This window comes from Amaranthus tricolor, chromosome 6, assembly GCF_026212465.1.
Source record: "Amaranthus tricolor cultivar Red isolate AtriRed21 chromosome 6, ASM2621246v1, whole genome shotgun sequence".
Taxonomy (NCBI): domain Eukaryota; kingdom Viridiplantae; phylum Streptophyta; class Magnoliopsida; order Caryophyllales; family Amaranthaceae; genus Amaranthus; species Amaranthus tricolor.
This window is the reverse complement of record NC_080052.1, coordinates 19,407,968-19,425,577: the sequence shown is the minus strand read 5'-3', so window position 1 is coordinate 19,425,577 and position 17,610 is coordinate 19,407,968. Positions and strand designations below refer to the sequence as shown.

General features: G+C 28.3%; 1 protein-coding gene across 2 annotated transcripts in view; it reads left to right on the top strand.

Annotated features, from left to right (window-relative positions):
* LOC130814806 (oxysterol-binding protein-related protein 4B-like) overlaps positions 1–17,610 on the top strand; it is a 988,965-nt gene that overhangs the window by 562,919 nt on the left and 408,436 nt on the right. The gene's annotated exons all lie outside the window — the stretch shown is intronic.

Here is a 17,610-nt window from a genome sequence, read left to right as displayed (position 1 = left end):
GATAAAAAGTTGAAAAAAAATTCTGATTTTTTTATCATTCAAAATTTTTATGGAAATTTTTAATATTTTTCTCTAATTTTATTAATTTTCAGTTACTTTTTTGGTGAATTACCTAATATAGCGGTCATTGAGTTACCTAAATTTACCCTAGAAAAATACTTGGAATTTTTATGGTTAATTATTTTAAATCATTTTTTCTAAATAAAATTAAAAAGTTTACATTTTTCTACACTTTATTTCTAGTTTTCAACCCATTTTTTATTTGTGACCTCCACACTCATAATGTAGTCTATCTTGTTAATATTTTAAACAATTTGGCCTCCGAATCAAAATAATTTTTTTTTGTTAAGAAAACACATAAATTATCAGTTTATTATTGTTATTATTTTTAATATAGACATAATAAGAAGCAAAAGCGTAGTTAGGATTTAATTGAAGATTGAAGAGGAGCTAAATTTTCATATTATTTTTAAAAAATTAAATAGGAGGCTGAATTGCCATAATTTGAAGGCCTTTTCAATTTTAATTGATTTTTGTTATGTTAACAACAAGACTATCGAGTAGGTTGAATTAAAATATAGAGTTCCAAAATTTTGTGAGTCAAAATACGTTACATATTACACTTTCAGTGATTTTTAAGGATGGGTTGTGACCAACCTTCACACTAATTATATAACTTCACCTAACTCCACCTATATTTGCAAGAGCAGTATTCCTAGCTATGTCTTTAGATGTGTACTCTTTTTAGTCAAGATTGAATAATATTTCTATGTAGATTGAATAATATTTCTTGAGAGCTTTTGTTTTTGAAAAAATAGAGTCGTAATTCCAATTAGAGGGATGTACCCTTAGTATGTTTGAACATCTAGTAAACATAAGCTTGGATGGAGATTACAAGGAAGAAATATTTATTCAACTTGCAAAAATGTCTAGAACCTTTTTCGAGAAACTTTTCTTAAAATTGAAAGAAAATACTCGTACAAGATAATGTCAAATTTTTTCAGTCATTTTTCCATGTAAGCATGTAGCTTAAACTTTGCGGCGTTAAATTTGAATGAAATTATGATAATATTAACAATTATACCTTTGTGATTGAGCGAATTTTCCAATACCAATTATTTGGGGAGAAAATTACGATTTTTAGAAGATTAAAATGAAGACATTATTAAGAGCACATGGTTTATGGAAATACGTAGATGAAGGGTACCAAGAGTATAAAGATGAAAGCAGTTTGAGTGATTTACAAAAGAAAAAGTTCGAGACAGAAATAATGCAGGACGCCAAGGCCTTATATTTAATACAAAATGCACTTGCGAATTCGATTTTTTCAAGAATATTAAGGGTCGATATAGCGAAGGAGGCAAGGAGATATTACAACAAGAGTTTCAAGGAGATAGCAAGGTAAGAAGTATTAAACTTCAATCTTTAAGAGGTGATTTTGAAAATTTAAAAATGAAAAAAGGCGAATTAATGAAAGATTATTTTTCAAGGGTAATAAAAATCGTAGATCAAATGAAATCATATGGAGAAAACATATCTGATGAAAAAATTCTTAAGAAAATATTGTTAACATTAACTGAAAAAAATGATGATATTACGGCCATAATTGAAGAAACAAAAAACTTATCAAAAATTTCAGTTGAACAACTTATAGGATCTTTAGAATCCCATGAACAAAGAAAAACAAACACAATGATGAAGAAAGTGAAGAGACGGCTCTTCAAGCAAAATTTAATAAAGTAAAAAAATATATATAATGAAGAAAAATAATGAAAATTGAGAAGAAAAAACAATGGAAAATAAAAGTTCAAAAACTAAAATGTTTTGTGAAATTTGTAAGCGTACTCAATGTTATTAAAATCGCGATCCGGATCGTAAAATCAAACGATTTTACGATCCTGGATACACCTACCGAGTGGAATCGCTATTAAAATCGAATCCCCATAAAATCGTTAGAATCGGTTGAAATCGGTAAAAACGTAAAATCGTAGAATCGTACTGATTTTACAAAATGGGCATTTTAAGCTATAATTCTTAAATATTATAGGTCATGTGACAATTCTTGACTTATTTGATATTTTTAGACTAGAACAAACATATTTTCACATCTTCTTTTCACCTTTATCATTTTTTTTCCTTCTTTATATTTACTCAACCTTCTGAGTCATTCATCTCCAACCCTACTTGTAAGTGATTTTTTATAATGCACTTAAAATCTAAAATACTGCAAAAAAAAAAAAAAAAAAAGTTTTGTTTGTGTTTTGTTAAATGATAGAGTTATAAGTAAGAATTAAATATTTTATTAATGATTGCCAAAGTAATTGATAAAAATGAATTTAAGTGTATTTTTCATTGAAAATATCTCAATAATAAATACAAACAACTATTAAGTCTTAAACTTGCAAAATTTATAGAATCGGTTGATTTTACGATTCGACTTTACGATCCGATTCTGAGAGTTGCGTTCGATTCAAAGTAAAATCTCGATTTTAACAACCTTGAGCGTACTAATCATATTAGTGGTGATTGTTACTTCAAAGAAAAGCCACAATATTGGTGTGCAAGAGGGTCGGTCATATTGGAAAAAATTGTAGGTCTAAAAAAATGAAGAAACTGCACAATTTGGTGAAGAAAATAATAACAAAATAATTTTTTTGAAAGTTTTAGAATGTTGCTAATGGCAAGGACATTAGTAAAGATGGTTGGTGACATGGGCACCAATATCTCGAAATTTCAAAAAAAAAATATGTATTTTGTAAAATGATTAGTGAGATGAGCATAGTCCACTAGAACAAATGCTATAGATGCATAGTAGTTGGAAGACGCTTGGTAATAGAGTATCAGTAAGAAAATGAAAGAAAAAAAAATGTTTTTGAAAGTGACAACTGACAACAAGGGTGCCAGAAAAGAAAATTCAAACTACGAGATCGACAAGTGTTGGTGACATGTGCATTAACAACATCTTATAATATTTTGTACAAGATTTTTAAGATTAGGGGGAGTATTAAATGTAATCTAGAAAAATCTTTTACAGATATGTAGTTCTAGAATTATCTTTATAAGTATGAACTAGAAGTATCTAATATCTAGAAGTTAGTCATATGAATAAGCCTTATAGGATTATCTAGATTCTTTTACATAAATTGTAAGACTAGACTAAGACAACTATAAATATGTAGTTATGTAATTCATTTTGATCATCAAGAAAAAGTGAATCATTCCCTTACAACTCTTTTTATCCTAAATTTCCAAAACACAAAAACCCAAATTCCTACCCCACTATATGATCCCTTGTCCAAACGTTGTAGCTACAAAACTGAGGGTGAGAAACAAAGCTTCATAGTGAATTTTAGTTGGATTTTACATATATTGACTAAGGGCTTAAATAGAAAAGCAAAGATCTGATTCAATATGTGTGAGAAAATTAAATTTATATATTAAACAGTTAAATTTTAGATTAAAAGAAATATTTTACTCGTTCTATTAGAAAGTTCATTTTTAGTATTGTATTATTAAATTTTAAATCAAGAAAAGTATACCACTCTTCTTATAATAATGGAAATAATAGACTTAATCAAAATAAAAGTGAGAATCTTTAGTTTTAGAAAAAAGGATAGTACAGTGATATCACTACAAAAATAAAATCGCCATTAAGATATTGAAATTTAAGTTATGAAAGTGAAATTTTATTACCTATAGAAATTTTCAAATTAAATAGTCCAATAATTTCTTAGTGAGATCACCAGCAAGCATCATGCACTTTCTAAATTTGCCATGGGGTGGCATGTTAGACAATTACACAAGCTTGAAACAATAATAATAGTATTTTTTTCGCTATTTTTACTATAGATGTCATGTCATATATTAACGAGTATAAAAGAAAAATATTTGGGTGTGATTTTACATTAGTAAAAAAAAATGATCAAAGTATTATAATATAGTGGACTATTATTAAATTATAAATTGATTTTATATATCATTTAATTTGAACTTGTATATAGTCAATTCTCCATTGATGCAATTTTTTGCGTGCATTAAGCACATTAAATCGATGATCGCATTATATAATATCAACTATTATTATACTATTTACGGTCTAATTGGTGATCGATATTAACCGGTGAAAATGGTAATGGAAAATTAGTATAATTTGGTAGAAATATCTCTTCATAAGTTTAATAGTCATGCTTATTCTCCTTTAAATTTCTTCACAAAATTCATTCCAATGCATTACTATTTGAACATGTGGTATTAGGTGGTAATGAAAATTGCAAACAAAAATATTTTTTTATGATCAAACTTTCATTACAATAGGAATGACATGACATGATACTTATCATTAAAAGTTATACTATAAATCATTCCTACTACCACTAAGTAATACAATTAACTAAACGTGTCGTTAAGGGTTGAATGTATATTTGAAAATATAAGATATATATTTGAGAATTATTACTTATCATAATAGTTGAATGTTTTCTCTTTCACCATTTGTGATAACCAAAGGTTCAATTTTGACACATATACGAAGAAATAATCATCTTCCCTGGCGTGTAAGGGTTCTTTTAGTATTGCCCTTGAATTGTACTCCTTTCGCGCCTTAATGAACCACATAGAATGTTCACAGGACTTGAGAAATATAAAGGGAAATTCCACGTGGTAACCTTGAGGCTTTGGGTTTTCCACGTGGTAACCAAAACTTTTAAAAATTCCACGCCGTAACCCTGAAGTTTACAAAATTGTTCCACCGTGACCTTTTTCGCACATAAAACGTTATAGGAAACGTTAGTTTCAAACCTTTAATAAATTTGATGGACAAAAAAATGAGGATCATAAACATTAAAAAAATATAAAAAGAAAGTTAGTCGAAAAAAATGGGATCCACAACTATTAAAGAACTATTTTTATAAAGTTAGTGGGAAACATGTGGGGACCATAATCCTTAATGAATTTCCCACATAGAATATTTACAGGAATTAAGAATATAGAATCTTTTAAATTGTGAATATATTATTTTATTGAATTATAAATTTGATGGAGAAAAAATAAGGATCATAAACATTTATAAGATATTAAAAGAAAGTTGGAAACAATGGGGACCACGGCTATTAAAAAACTATATTTATAAAATTAGTGGAAAACATGTGAAGACCATAATCCTTATAATGAATTTCCAACATAGAATGTTCACACGAATTAAGAAATATAGAATCTTTTAGATTGTGAAAATATATTATTTTATTGAATAATTGATTTCATGGAGAAAAAATGAGGATCATATATAAACATTGAAAAAATATTAAAAGAAAGTTAATCGGAAAAATAGGGCTCACAGCTATTAAAAAACTATCTTTATAAAATTAGTGGGAAACATACTGAGAATATAAGATACATATATATATATATATATATATATATATATATATATATATATATATATATATATATATATATATGTATATATATTATATTTGTATCTATTTTAACGAATACGAAGAGTATTAAAACTTAATGTGAATTCACATTTAATCTATTTTTTAAAAGATAATATGATAAATATATTTTTTTAAAATAATAGAAATTAAAAAGAAATTGATGGCTTTCTCTATGTTGTTACCTTTTTCGGTGCAGCCATGCTTTCGTGGACCTTCAATGTTCAAAGTCAAAATAATACCATTAGCTTGCTTGTTGAAGTCTAAACTTTGCATCGGTGCATTTTAAATCGATTTTTTGATTTCAAGAAATATAATTAAATTGTAAATGTGATAGAAGTATAAATGGTCAATTTATTTTTTACATTATTTTAAATAAGTTTTGAAGTTGGGTCACATCGACTTTAATCATAAAATTGGATTAATATCGCAGCGTTGAGTTTATTTCAAAAACACCAGCATAATCGTTTTGTTGGTGTATGTTTTTGGTTAGGAAAGGGAATGTACTTATTGGTTAGTTCCAGGAAAGATGCAAAACCTGTAGAATCTAGAACAGCCGCCTTCTAATCAATACTCTTAAATTCTTTGTGTGATTTTAAGCCACCTATCCTCGCTACTTTCAGGTAGAAAGTCCGAGTAATGGGTCCACTTTCATAAAAGTTGTCCTAATTTATACTTTCTTGTGCTCTCTTGTTTGAATTGCCAAATGCCAACTAATTAGGATCCTATTTGCTACTCCATCTCTCCAATACAATTAGCCTTATTTTTTTTTCCTTATTTCATTGATTTTGTCTCATTTATAATTTTGATAGTTTCTTTGTTTTTTAATGTTAATTTCATTTAAAATATTTCACTTAAATAAAGAAAAATCTAATTAATAATTTTGAGACATATTTAGAAGATAAAATATATCCATTTGAAATCTCGTTAGATTCGTATTAATGTATACTTTTTATTATATATTTTTAATATATTTCTATTATGTGTATTTAGAGATATTGAGATTTAAAATTTACTTTGAAAACTGTGCAAAATGTAAATGAAAAGAACAAAAAAGAACGGAGGGAGTAATTTTTTTTTACTTTTTCATTATGTTTTATTTTTTATTTATGTATTTAATTTACTATCTTATTTCATTCACGCGTATATCCTATCATCATCATCATCATACCCAGTGTATCCCACTCATAGAAAACTATGCTCAGGGTTTGAGGAGGGAAGAACGACGACAACTCATACTCATAGAGGAGAGTGCGGTCAAAGAGGCCCTCGGCTCGAGAAAGGTCTTCAAAGTCCTAGATTTCATAAAATATATTTTTTTACACAAATTCTTGTGAGAGACGGTCTCTTTGAGAGACCATCTCTAATTGGGCCGGCCCATTATATATTTTTTTTAAATATTGTAAGTAGACATTAAGAATGATGTAAGTTGACATTTAAAATATTGTAAGTAGGCATTAAAAATTATGTAAGTAGGCATTAAAAATTATGTAAGTAGGCATTAAGAATACGGTAAATAGGCATTAATCTTTATTGAGTTGAGCTTGAGATACGTCTCTTAAAAAGACGGTCTCTCAAAAGACTAGCTGATTTTTTTAAACTTTTATTATTTTTCTTTATTTTTACTCATATGTATGTGCAATATAGAGGAATTTTTAAATTTGGTTTGTTGGACCAATTCCATTATAATAGTGATGGCATCATTTTTTTAGTTTTCTTGACTAGCAGTCCTAATAGTTTTTAAAGGCATAGACCTTATTATTATTATTATCATCATCATTATCAACATCATCACCATTATTATTATTATTATTATTATTATTATTATTATTATTAAAATAATTATTTAAATTTTTAGTACATGTAAAAGTTAGTTACTTGTTTATTGTTACTTTTATAAATATTTGTCAGTCTTGAACTATTTTTTATTAATGAATAACTCAATATAAAACCAATGCAAAATGATAAAGAAAAGTTAGGAGACCAAATGCAGTTAGGTTGACTCAACACTTCCTAGCTAGAAGGTTGGGCTTTCAGTTAGGTTGTTAGGCTTCGTTCCTTTCGTTAGTGTTTGTATTGTTTGATTTGGATTAATGAAAATTCACTAAAAAAAATCAATTATATTAATAAGCTTTTCATTTTCTTTCAATTAAATATGCAAACAAAATCTTTCAAATTCTAATATTATTTGATAGGCCAAGATAATTTTTATTCTTGAAAAAATAGTTATAAAAATATATTGTAATCTAATACAATTAACATTGAATATTTATTTAACATCATAAAAAATAAATATTGTTTTCAATTTACAGTTTAATGATTAATTACTAAAATATTATTTATTTTATATTTATAAAATTTATCACCTTTCATTGCATGGTACTAATTATAATCTAGTTATACTTAATATATTAAAGTCAACGACGAATGTCGTATGTCGCAATTACAATAATTATTTTGACACCGAAATTAAGGTCAAAATTAAATAGTATATTTGTAAATGTAAACTATTAAACATCTAAACTGGTTGAGTCAATAATATAGTGAAATGTTCTAATGAGTATTTTGAATTTGTTGCATGCAAGGTTTCAAACTGTAATTCATATATATTACTTTTGAATCATTTTTGAATCATCATTATTATAGCCAGTGTATTGAATTATGATCAGAGATATATTGTTTTTGAATAAAATTTATAAATTTTAATGTCAAATTTTAACTATGATTTCTCATCGATTTATATGAAAAAATATATTCATGTGGAATTTTGATAGATTCTTTTTAATATATTCTTTCTAAATATTAACTTTTTAAAATTTTTAAAATCTTACAGCTAAAATTATTTGACTATTAAATTTGCATTGGCATCCGCAAAAAAGTGAATGTGAGAAACAAATGAAAATAAAGGGAGTGATTTCTTAATTAAACCTGCAACATTTCATCCTTTTATGCAATTTAATTTGTTATCTTAATTATTTGCATGTTGAGTTTTACACAAAAATAAAATTATAAATAGTTAATACTTCAATAATAATAATATGCATGCAGTTGGATAATTCATATATAAGTTATTACTTAATTATATTTTTTGTTACATAATAGTCGTAATATATAAAATAATCTTGAATGATGAATAGAAGTAAAAACCCTTTATATTGTAATTTTTTTAATTGGAGGTATATAATTATATGAGATTATAAGCTAGTCTAATAATTGATAATTTTTCCATTTTTTATATATATTGATCCAATTTTTACCATCTAGAAGTATATGATGGATTAGTACCCTCATCCCCTTTCTAAGCTACACTCCAACCAAATAAATATACTTCCTCCGAGTATTTTTTACTTGGTAACATTACAAAAAAAAACATTTATGCTAATGTAATTTTCAAACCGCCAATATTTTTAGTTGTACATATTTTTTAAACTTTATTCAATTAACAAATTCAAAGATTAAAAATATATTATTTTAACAGGAAAAATTGTTGAAAACTACTTAGAAAAACCTCACTTTTGTAAAAAATTACCTATAATAAATTTTTTTGCAAAAAACACCTAGAAAATATAATTTATTTGTCAAAAAATACCTACTAACAAAACTGTTGTTATTTCCTTCAATTTTTCAAATTTTAACAAAAAAAAAAAATTAAAATTTACTTGAGAAAAGAAGATTAATGGAATAAAAGGAGAATGACGTTCATGGCTTGATTTGGATGATGAAGAACAGTGGGTTTCTTATACTATTCGGAACCCTAAGTTAAAAGCTTTATGTTTGTATTTGATTTGGGGAAAATGGATTTTGAAAACTCACGTGTTGTTTCTAACTTTTACATTTATTATTATTTTTTGTTAAACTTTGAAAAACTAATGAAGATAACAATGATTTTGTTAGTAGATATGTTTTGACAAATAAATTAAATTTTCTATATATTTTTTGACAAAAAATTTATTCTAGATAATTTTTCAAAAAATAAGATTTTTCTATATGATTTTCAACAATTCTTTCATTTTTAATAATAAGATGATACTCCATATGGCAAGCACGCAGCGACCGATTGTAATCTATATTGACGTATATATAAAATAAAATTTAAAGTATCACCATTTGGCCATCGTGATTCATGACCATACAATTATACAAGCAAGGGCTATGCAAGGATGTACCATGCCGTCAATCTCAGCATCACGTGCACGCCTGAAGCCAGGGCTATTATATTTTTTAACACTTTGAAGGCCGAACCAAAAATTATAAAATAATTCCGTCAACCTCTATACTACTATCAAAGTATCAAGTCTTGTATATGAGCGTGTGTCGATATTAGAAAAATTAATACTTTTATTTTTCTAAATGATAATTTTAGAATTATTATAAGTGATTATTTTAAGTTATAAGAGCGTATTTTAACACTATAAATAATGATCACTCTAAAATTATGTGAGTGATCATTTTAAAATAATAAATGTACCTAAGTTAACCGAATAGAAATAATCTTATTGAAAGACCGTTTCAATTGGAATTTATGAAATAATATTATTCATTAGTTCAAAGTTGTCTTGAATATTTTTGAAACCGTATTATAAAGTGAAAAATTTTTGAAGAGAAAATTTTAACTCCTTTCTGTCATTTTTTTTTTTTGCTTAAATACAACTAAGCTATAAATATATAAATAAAAAAATATAGTGAAATTACCTCAAATAGTAAATTTAAACAAATTTTGAATTTTTAAATTAAATCATAGTTTTGAATTTTTGAATTGATCGTATTTCTCTACTCCTCCCTGTAAAGGAGTACGTGTATAGAATGTCTGTCATCTTTCCTTATTGAAACTCTACATTCGAACGGAATATTGAATATAATGATGATGATCAATCAACAGAAGTAAATTCTTCCAACTAACATAAGACATATATAATCACTCTAATCAAGCTTTGAAATGAGTTAATTCTTCCAACTAACATAAGACATATATAATCACTCTAATCAAGCTTTGAAATGAGTCAAATTACAATGAAACTTTTTCGTTCACACTAAGGAGGTGTTTGGTATAGAAAATTTAAGGAGTTAGAAACGGATTCGCTTAAGGCAATCCATTAAAGTTTGTTTGGTTTGTATTATTATTAACCGATTTCGTTATAGTAGAGTAACAATTACCCTTAGATTGTTACTGCTCAGTTATGAGGAGAAATAGATTTGTTATTAGCTTCCTTGATTTTGAATCTCCAGTTTCTCTCTTATACAATACAACAAACAACCTTCTAGTATTTAATTCTCCATCCTCCATCATCGAACACAGACTGCAACCATACAACACCTTTTGTTTGCTTGTTCTTGATGCCACCGCCATTGTTGAAGCCAATCATATCTATCTATTTGCTACTTTGGCCAATTGAAAATGAAATCCAACTTCTTTCTTCTCTGATTTTGAAGAATTTGATGAGTATGTTGTAAAAAGAGGATGTTAATTCAATTTAGGATAAGGTATGACAATTGTATTGAATTGACAGAAGCTATTAAAAATTGAAATTCAAATTAATATGTGACAATTGAAATCCATCAACTGAAATTCAAAGATGAATTCCTGGGACAAAATTGTAAAAGAAGAAATATGTCTTTTACTTCAATTATTGTAGTGGTATGTTGTGGTTGAGTAATGGTGGGAGATTGAGAGGTTGTGTTGTGGGGTGATTGATGTGAGGGTGCTTAGACTGGTTATCGAAAATAAATTGAGGTGTTTATTCGTGTTTTTTCAATCCTGTTACTATTCTTCATACCAAACACTCGTTAATGATAACACTTATCGTTATCCTTACTCTTCTCTATCCATTCCCTTTCCATTACATTTACATTTCTCATACCAAACACCTCCTAAATGTTTTGGTTTTCTTATTTAAAAATTAATTGTGGTTGATATTAATGTTTTAGCCCAACAAAAATGGTGACTTTGTGGTGATCAAGAGTTTTTAATTTTCATGATATTTTAATATTTCTCTCTTTTAAAATTTTGCGTTTTGTCGTAAAATTTGATCTTCATGAAGACAAAAAATAAGACCAAAGTTACACCCTCTCGTATTTTTTTAAAAGTTAAATTTCTCCCTCCTAACAACAAAGTACGTGGTCACCAATCACCATTAAACATGTTTTGATGTTTCAACTTTAATTTATACTCATCAAGTTATATTTTTATTAACGTTCGTGCAAAGTATACAGACACTTATCATGAAATGGTTTAATATAGATTTTACCCTACCTTGTACCATGTTCAGTAAGGTGATTAAACTTGAGGTAATAACTATTTGTCACATTGCAAATAGAGGTTATCCGCGAGAGAAAAAAATAATCAAAGGATAATTAGTTAAGATGAAAGAAGGAGAGAAGGATGAAAAACAATATTTTTACTACTTATACAACTGAGAAATAGGTGATGGAACCCCATCTTTTCTTCTCCTAAAAAAAAAGAGAAATCAAAGTGAAAAATAATAATAAGAATTATCTACTAGAGAAAACATTTAAAAGTATGGTTAAAAGATGATAAAAAGGTGATAAGATTTACTTTTTTACTCCTTGTAGGAAGAACTCATTACTCCTTCTAAGAAGATATTCATTAGATATGCTCTTACGGTTATTCTTTAACTTCATTCTATGCAATTTGTGTTTCACTAAGTATTATTTAGTGGCATATGAATCAAAAGCTAGTCTAATGCAATGTTACTTGAAATATGGGAGGCTGAATAGTTTTTTTTTTTTTTAATCTGGGACGACTAATTTGAAATTAGAATATTTGCGTGCAGAAACTGATAAATTGACTAGCGGAAGTTATATTGGTTGAATATCCAGATTGTATTATTATAATGGCTGGTACAAGAGTTTAATTTAAACACAAATAAACTAAGTATGGTAGTCAATCTTTATTTATCGCCTATAATCTGCATAGACAATATTTTACAAACTATAATTTGTTCCTATAGCCAAGGAACAAATCTTTGACTAATTCCTATACTCACTCTCAAGTTCACTCTCAAGTTGAACAGTAGGTGCACCAATGCTCAACTTGCACAAAGCCTTATCAAAGGCTTGAGTGTCAACTGCTTTGGTTAGAATATCGGCTAATTGATCTTTTAATCTTATGAAAACAAGTTTGATGACCTTGTTTTCAAACTTTTCTTTGATGAAGTATCTATCAATTTCAACATGTTTGGTGTTCTCATGTAGTACTAGGTTCACTGAGATGCTGATAGCTACCTTATTATCACAATATAGTTCACATGCTATCGTTTGTGGAAAAACAAGCTCTTTCATGAGTTTCCGAATTCATAAGATTTCAGTGATTCCTTTAGAAATCCCTCTAACTCTGCCTCTACACTTGATAAGGCCACATCCTTTTGTTTCTTACTCTTCCAGGTCATTAGAGGGACGCTATAAAACTCGTACCATTTTGGGAAAGTTCTCGACCTGTAACAGGGAGACTAAAGCTAACAAAAGTCGACAATCTAAGAATTTTTTTCGTCAATGAACACTATTGATTCAATTTAACTTGAAGAACAATAGAGGAAAAGACTTGAGAAAAAGAAGAAAAATGTGAAGGATCACTTTATTCAAACCCAGATGACATTTTTTTATTTTCTCCATCTTTTGATCCTTTATCCTTTTTGATAATTACTTATGTGAATTCTAACAACCTTTTACTTCCTCTCATTTTTAATTTTTATTTTATATAAAGCTTTTATATGAATTGAGTAAGTGGTCTTTAAACTTTTTTCTTTTATTTTTTTTTTCATTTTCTCTTATTTTCTTAACTCATATTGAACAAATTTAATTTTTTTATCTTTTATTTAAATATATTTGTGTGCTTTTATTTTTTGAAAGACTTTTCTTGTTTCTATTTGTGGAGGCCAATAATTGGTAGGACTGTCTACACATTTTAATGTAATGAAATAAAATTTATAATTTGAATTTTGATTTTTATTGGTGGACTTTTGATTAAATTTTTTAATAGTACATATTATTTCAGAGTCATTTTAGATGGCGTTCTGCGTTTTATTTTCGTCCTCAATTTTAAAGGGTATTGCGTTCAAGGTAATATAGGTATAATATAATACCAACTCTACTTAAGCAACATATAGGTGGCTTTGGGCAGAAGTGTAAGCTTCTAGGCCCTTTAATACTCTCCAAAATCTTCAACTCAATTCATACAACTCTGAACTCACACTCAAAGGCTAATTATGAAGAATCGAACTACAAATAACATACCATTACATGACGATTACATGAGATCTACTGTTGATTACAACAAATCTTATATGACACCAACACCCATAAAATTCAAATTACACAACCTATGTAGGGGTGTTCAAAATCGGATACCGGGTTGACCTGGATCCGAAAATCCAAGTATCCGCTTTTTCGAGTATCTAAAAATGTAACCCGGTTCCGACCCGATTTAACCGGATATCCGGACGGCTAAACCTGGTCAGAAACCGGATACCCGATTTTATTTATTTCCTAAAAATTGTGTTTTTTTCTTATTTCTTTTAACATTTTTTTATATAAAATTCAAATTCTAACCATTGATTACTAACCAATCTAGAATTCTATTTCTAAAATTGACGTACAATAAATGAAAAAAAGAGCTTGGTGTTTGGTGATCGAAACTTATAGACGTATAATTGAATGAAAAAGTGATGTATTTAATAAATAATTTTAAAAATTCAATATTTAATTTTTTCTTAAAAAATCATGTATTCGATAAATTTAATCACGATAATATATACTCACATATTCTATGAAGTAATATTTTTATATATTCTATAATAATAAATCCGTGCATTGTACGGGCTTTTTTACTAGTAATATGATAAAACTAAGTAATGCAATATCTTTACTAACTAGTTATTACTTTGGTGATCCTAATTAAATTCTAATTATCAAGGATAATTTTAGTAAATTTACAATATAATTGCCAATACACATTAAGAATAAGTCAAATTCTTGAGCTGATCATCGGATGAGATATTTTATGAAACATGCTATCAATCTAATAATTACTGAAAACACTTATTTTGAAATACGCCATTTGAAATATTATTTAAGGACAATAATAGAATATAATTCAACACATTACTTTGAATATAACACATTTAATTTTTTTTAGGGTAAAATGATTATAATATATTAATTATATTAGATAAATTAAGAATAAGCATTTAAATTTTAAAAAAAAAAAAACAGAAAAAAACAAAACCAGATACCGGGTATTCGGTTTTACCAAAAATGATATCTGAATCCGACCCGAATACCCGATTTTGATAAATCGGGTTAATTATCTAGTTTTCTAAACCGGATACCGGATAATCCGGATCGGGTTTTACAAACCGGGTTTTTTTGAACGCCCTTAACCCTATGCCTACTTCTATTGACAACCAAGTCAACCATTCTAAAATCTTTTTGAATCGTCTTGTATGAGACCGTTCTCACTGTGAAACGAGTCCATACAAAGGGCCCGTTAGTTAAAAATCTTAAACAGCACCGCTCTTTAGAGATTGTCTTTATAAGAGAAAGCTCTCTAGGCCTAGGCCCAACAATTAAAAAAAAAAGAGAAAAATCTAAAAAATTGACGCGCACATTTGACTCTATTTGAAGTTGGTGTTATAACCTATTAAAGTTGGTGTTATAACCTATTAAAATTGCTATTGGGTTGGTGTTATAACCTATTAAAGTTGATATTGGAGTGGTTATTATAATCTATTTAGAGTTGGTGTTATACCCTATTGAATTTTATGTTATAACCTATTAGAGTTGGTATTATAACCTATTAAAGTTGGTATTTGGTATTAGGTATAATAACCAACTTTAATAAATTATAATACCAACTTCAATAGATAATAACACTAACTCCAAAACCAACTTTAATGGGTTATAACACCAACTCCAAATACTAACTTACTATGTTATAATACTAACTCTAATTGTAACACCCCTGAATTTTTGATCCCTTATATAGAACCAAAACCGCAAAGGACGGGAGGAAATTTAGGTGTTACATTAAAAATAATTAAAATAATAATAAACTTTAAGAATGTGAGTGGAAAATTTGACAGTGTTTCGACTAAAATCGAAGGCGTGATGGATTATAAAACACAATAAAATAACTAAAATCGAAGGCGTGATGGATTTTAAAATCTCGTATCACGACGGAATGATTCATCGTTGGCTCCTCAAATCTTCATGACAAGCATGGATCGTGATTCTAGTGTCGACGCTTGAGTTTTAAAAAAAAATAATAAAATACTTTAAAACCATACGCATTCATAACCTATGCAGCGGAAAATATAAATAATACAAATAAGGACACAAGGCCTCATATCAAAACATATATAGCCAAAGTGTGAAAAAGACATAAGAACAACAAAGTCAAAAGATGCTTGCATAACACGAGTTATGCTTCGCATTCCACACTCCCCCAAAGCAATGTAAAAGATGCTCCAAATACCTGGTACGCCAATCTATGATCCTCCTGCTGCTCAACATCAGACCAAAGGTCAATGTATCATAGCAGAATAATCATAGAAAGTTGTAAAACAATCAAACATAAACATAAGCACGTACACGTTAGTAAAGTAACACCAAATATAATAAGGCTAACAAACTAGATATTATGTTATACAACAGTATAAATATGATTTCATAAGATACAAGCACAACTAGTAATCATTTAACATTCATTTATACTTCTTAAGCTCATTTCTTCCTTCCAAACCGAACAATGCGTTCCTGAGTAGAATGTGCATCTTAACACTCCTCATTTCAAAAAAAAAAACATAAACTCCGATAAACACACGTAGTGTCAACTCATTAAAGGGCATCAACAAACTACTTAACGTCTGGCCTTAAAGAAAAAGGCTTGTCTACCTTAAAGTAAGTATAATCATGGCATCCTTTGGAATTCTTAACTCCTATAAGGTATTTTAACTTAGGCATAATCTTTCCATGAAGGAAAACCCTTGGGGTTCTCAAGATCCACAGGGCACTTATCACTAACATAAACTATTCGATTAATGAAGATCTTGGGGTTTGCAAGACTCACATCTAACTAAACTATTAATTCTACCAATGAATAAACTCTCTATCAATGAGAACCTTGGGGTTTGCAAGACCCATCAATAACTTGAATATACTCTTGCTATCATTGAGAAACATGGGGTTTACAAGACCCACCGGTAAACTCAATGTACCCTTGCTATCAATGAGAATCATGGGGTTTGTAGGACCCACCGGTAAACTCAATATACAACTTGCCATCAATGAGAACCTTGGGGTTTGCAAGACCCACCGGTAACTCAATATACTCTTGCTATCAATGAGAAACTTGGGGTTTGGAAGACCCACCGGTAACTCAATATACTCTTACTATGAATGAGAATCATGGGGTTTGCAAGACCCACCGGTAAACTCAATATACAACTTGCCATCAATGAGAACCTTGGGGATTGCAAGACCCATTGGTAACTCAATATAATCTTGCTATCAATGAGAACCATGGGGTTTGCAAGACCCACCGGTAAACTCAAACATACTCTTAAATTCATATATAAAGGAATCATTCCGACTCCAAGTAAACACAATGTAATTCTATCAATAAGGGAAATTCTTCTCAACTTCTACTATTACCTTCGTTCTATGCATCTATTCCATTCTAAGTTCGAGAGATTTGCAAATCGAAAGCTATTCATGTATAAAATTTACTTGCAAGTACTTCGTACTTCTAACACAATGCATCTAATCACAACTATCGATAATACTTTAAGCAACAGTATATAGTAGTTAGTTACTACGTGTGCGTACCTGTAAGCGTCACTACACGACCAAAAGTCACAAAAATCACCCAATTAAAGTTCTAATTTCCTCTTATGAATTGGGAACCTATACAAGTTAGAATAGAACTAATAAGCCCCCTTAACTACTTTGTTATATCAACTAAATGCCAAAGTAATCACGATCATCCATTCGAGATAAGTTTCCAATCGCACTAACACGCGCACATCTCATTCAATACAAGTCATAATCATTAACTCAACACAACATAAGTCTTTTCATGAATTTAAAAGTAAAAGTGTTATGTGAATCGTTACATCACATCAACTAAATTTGAGTTATATAGATTCGCGTTACCTAAAAAAAT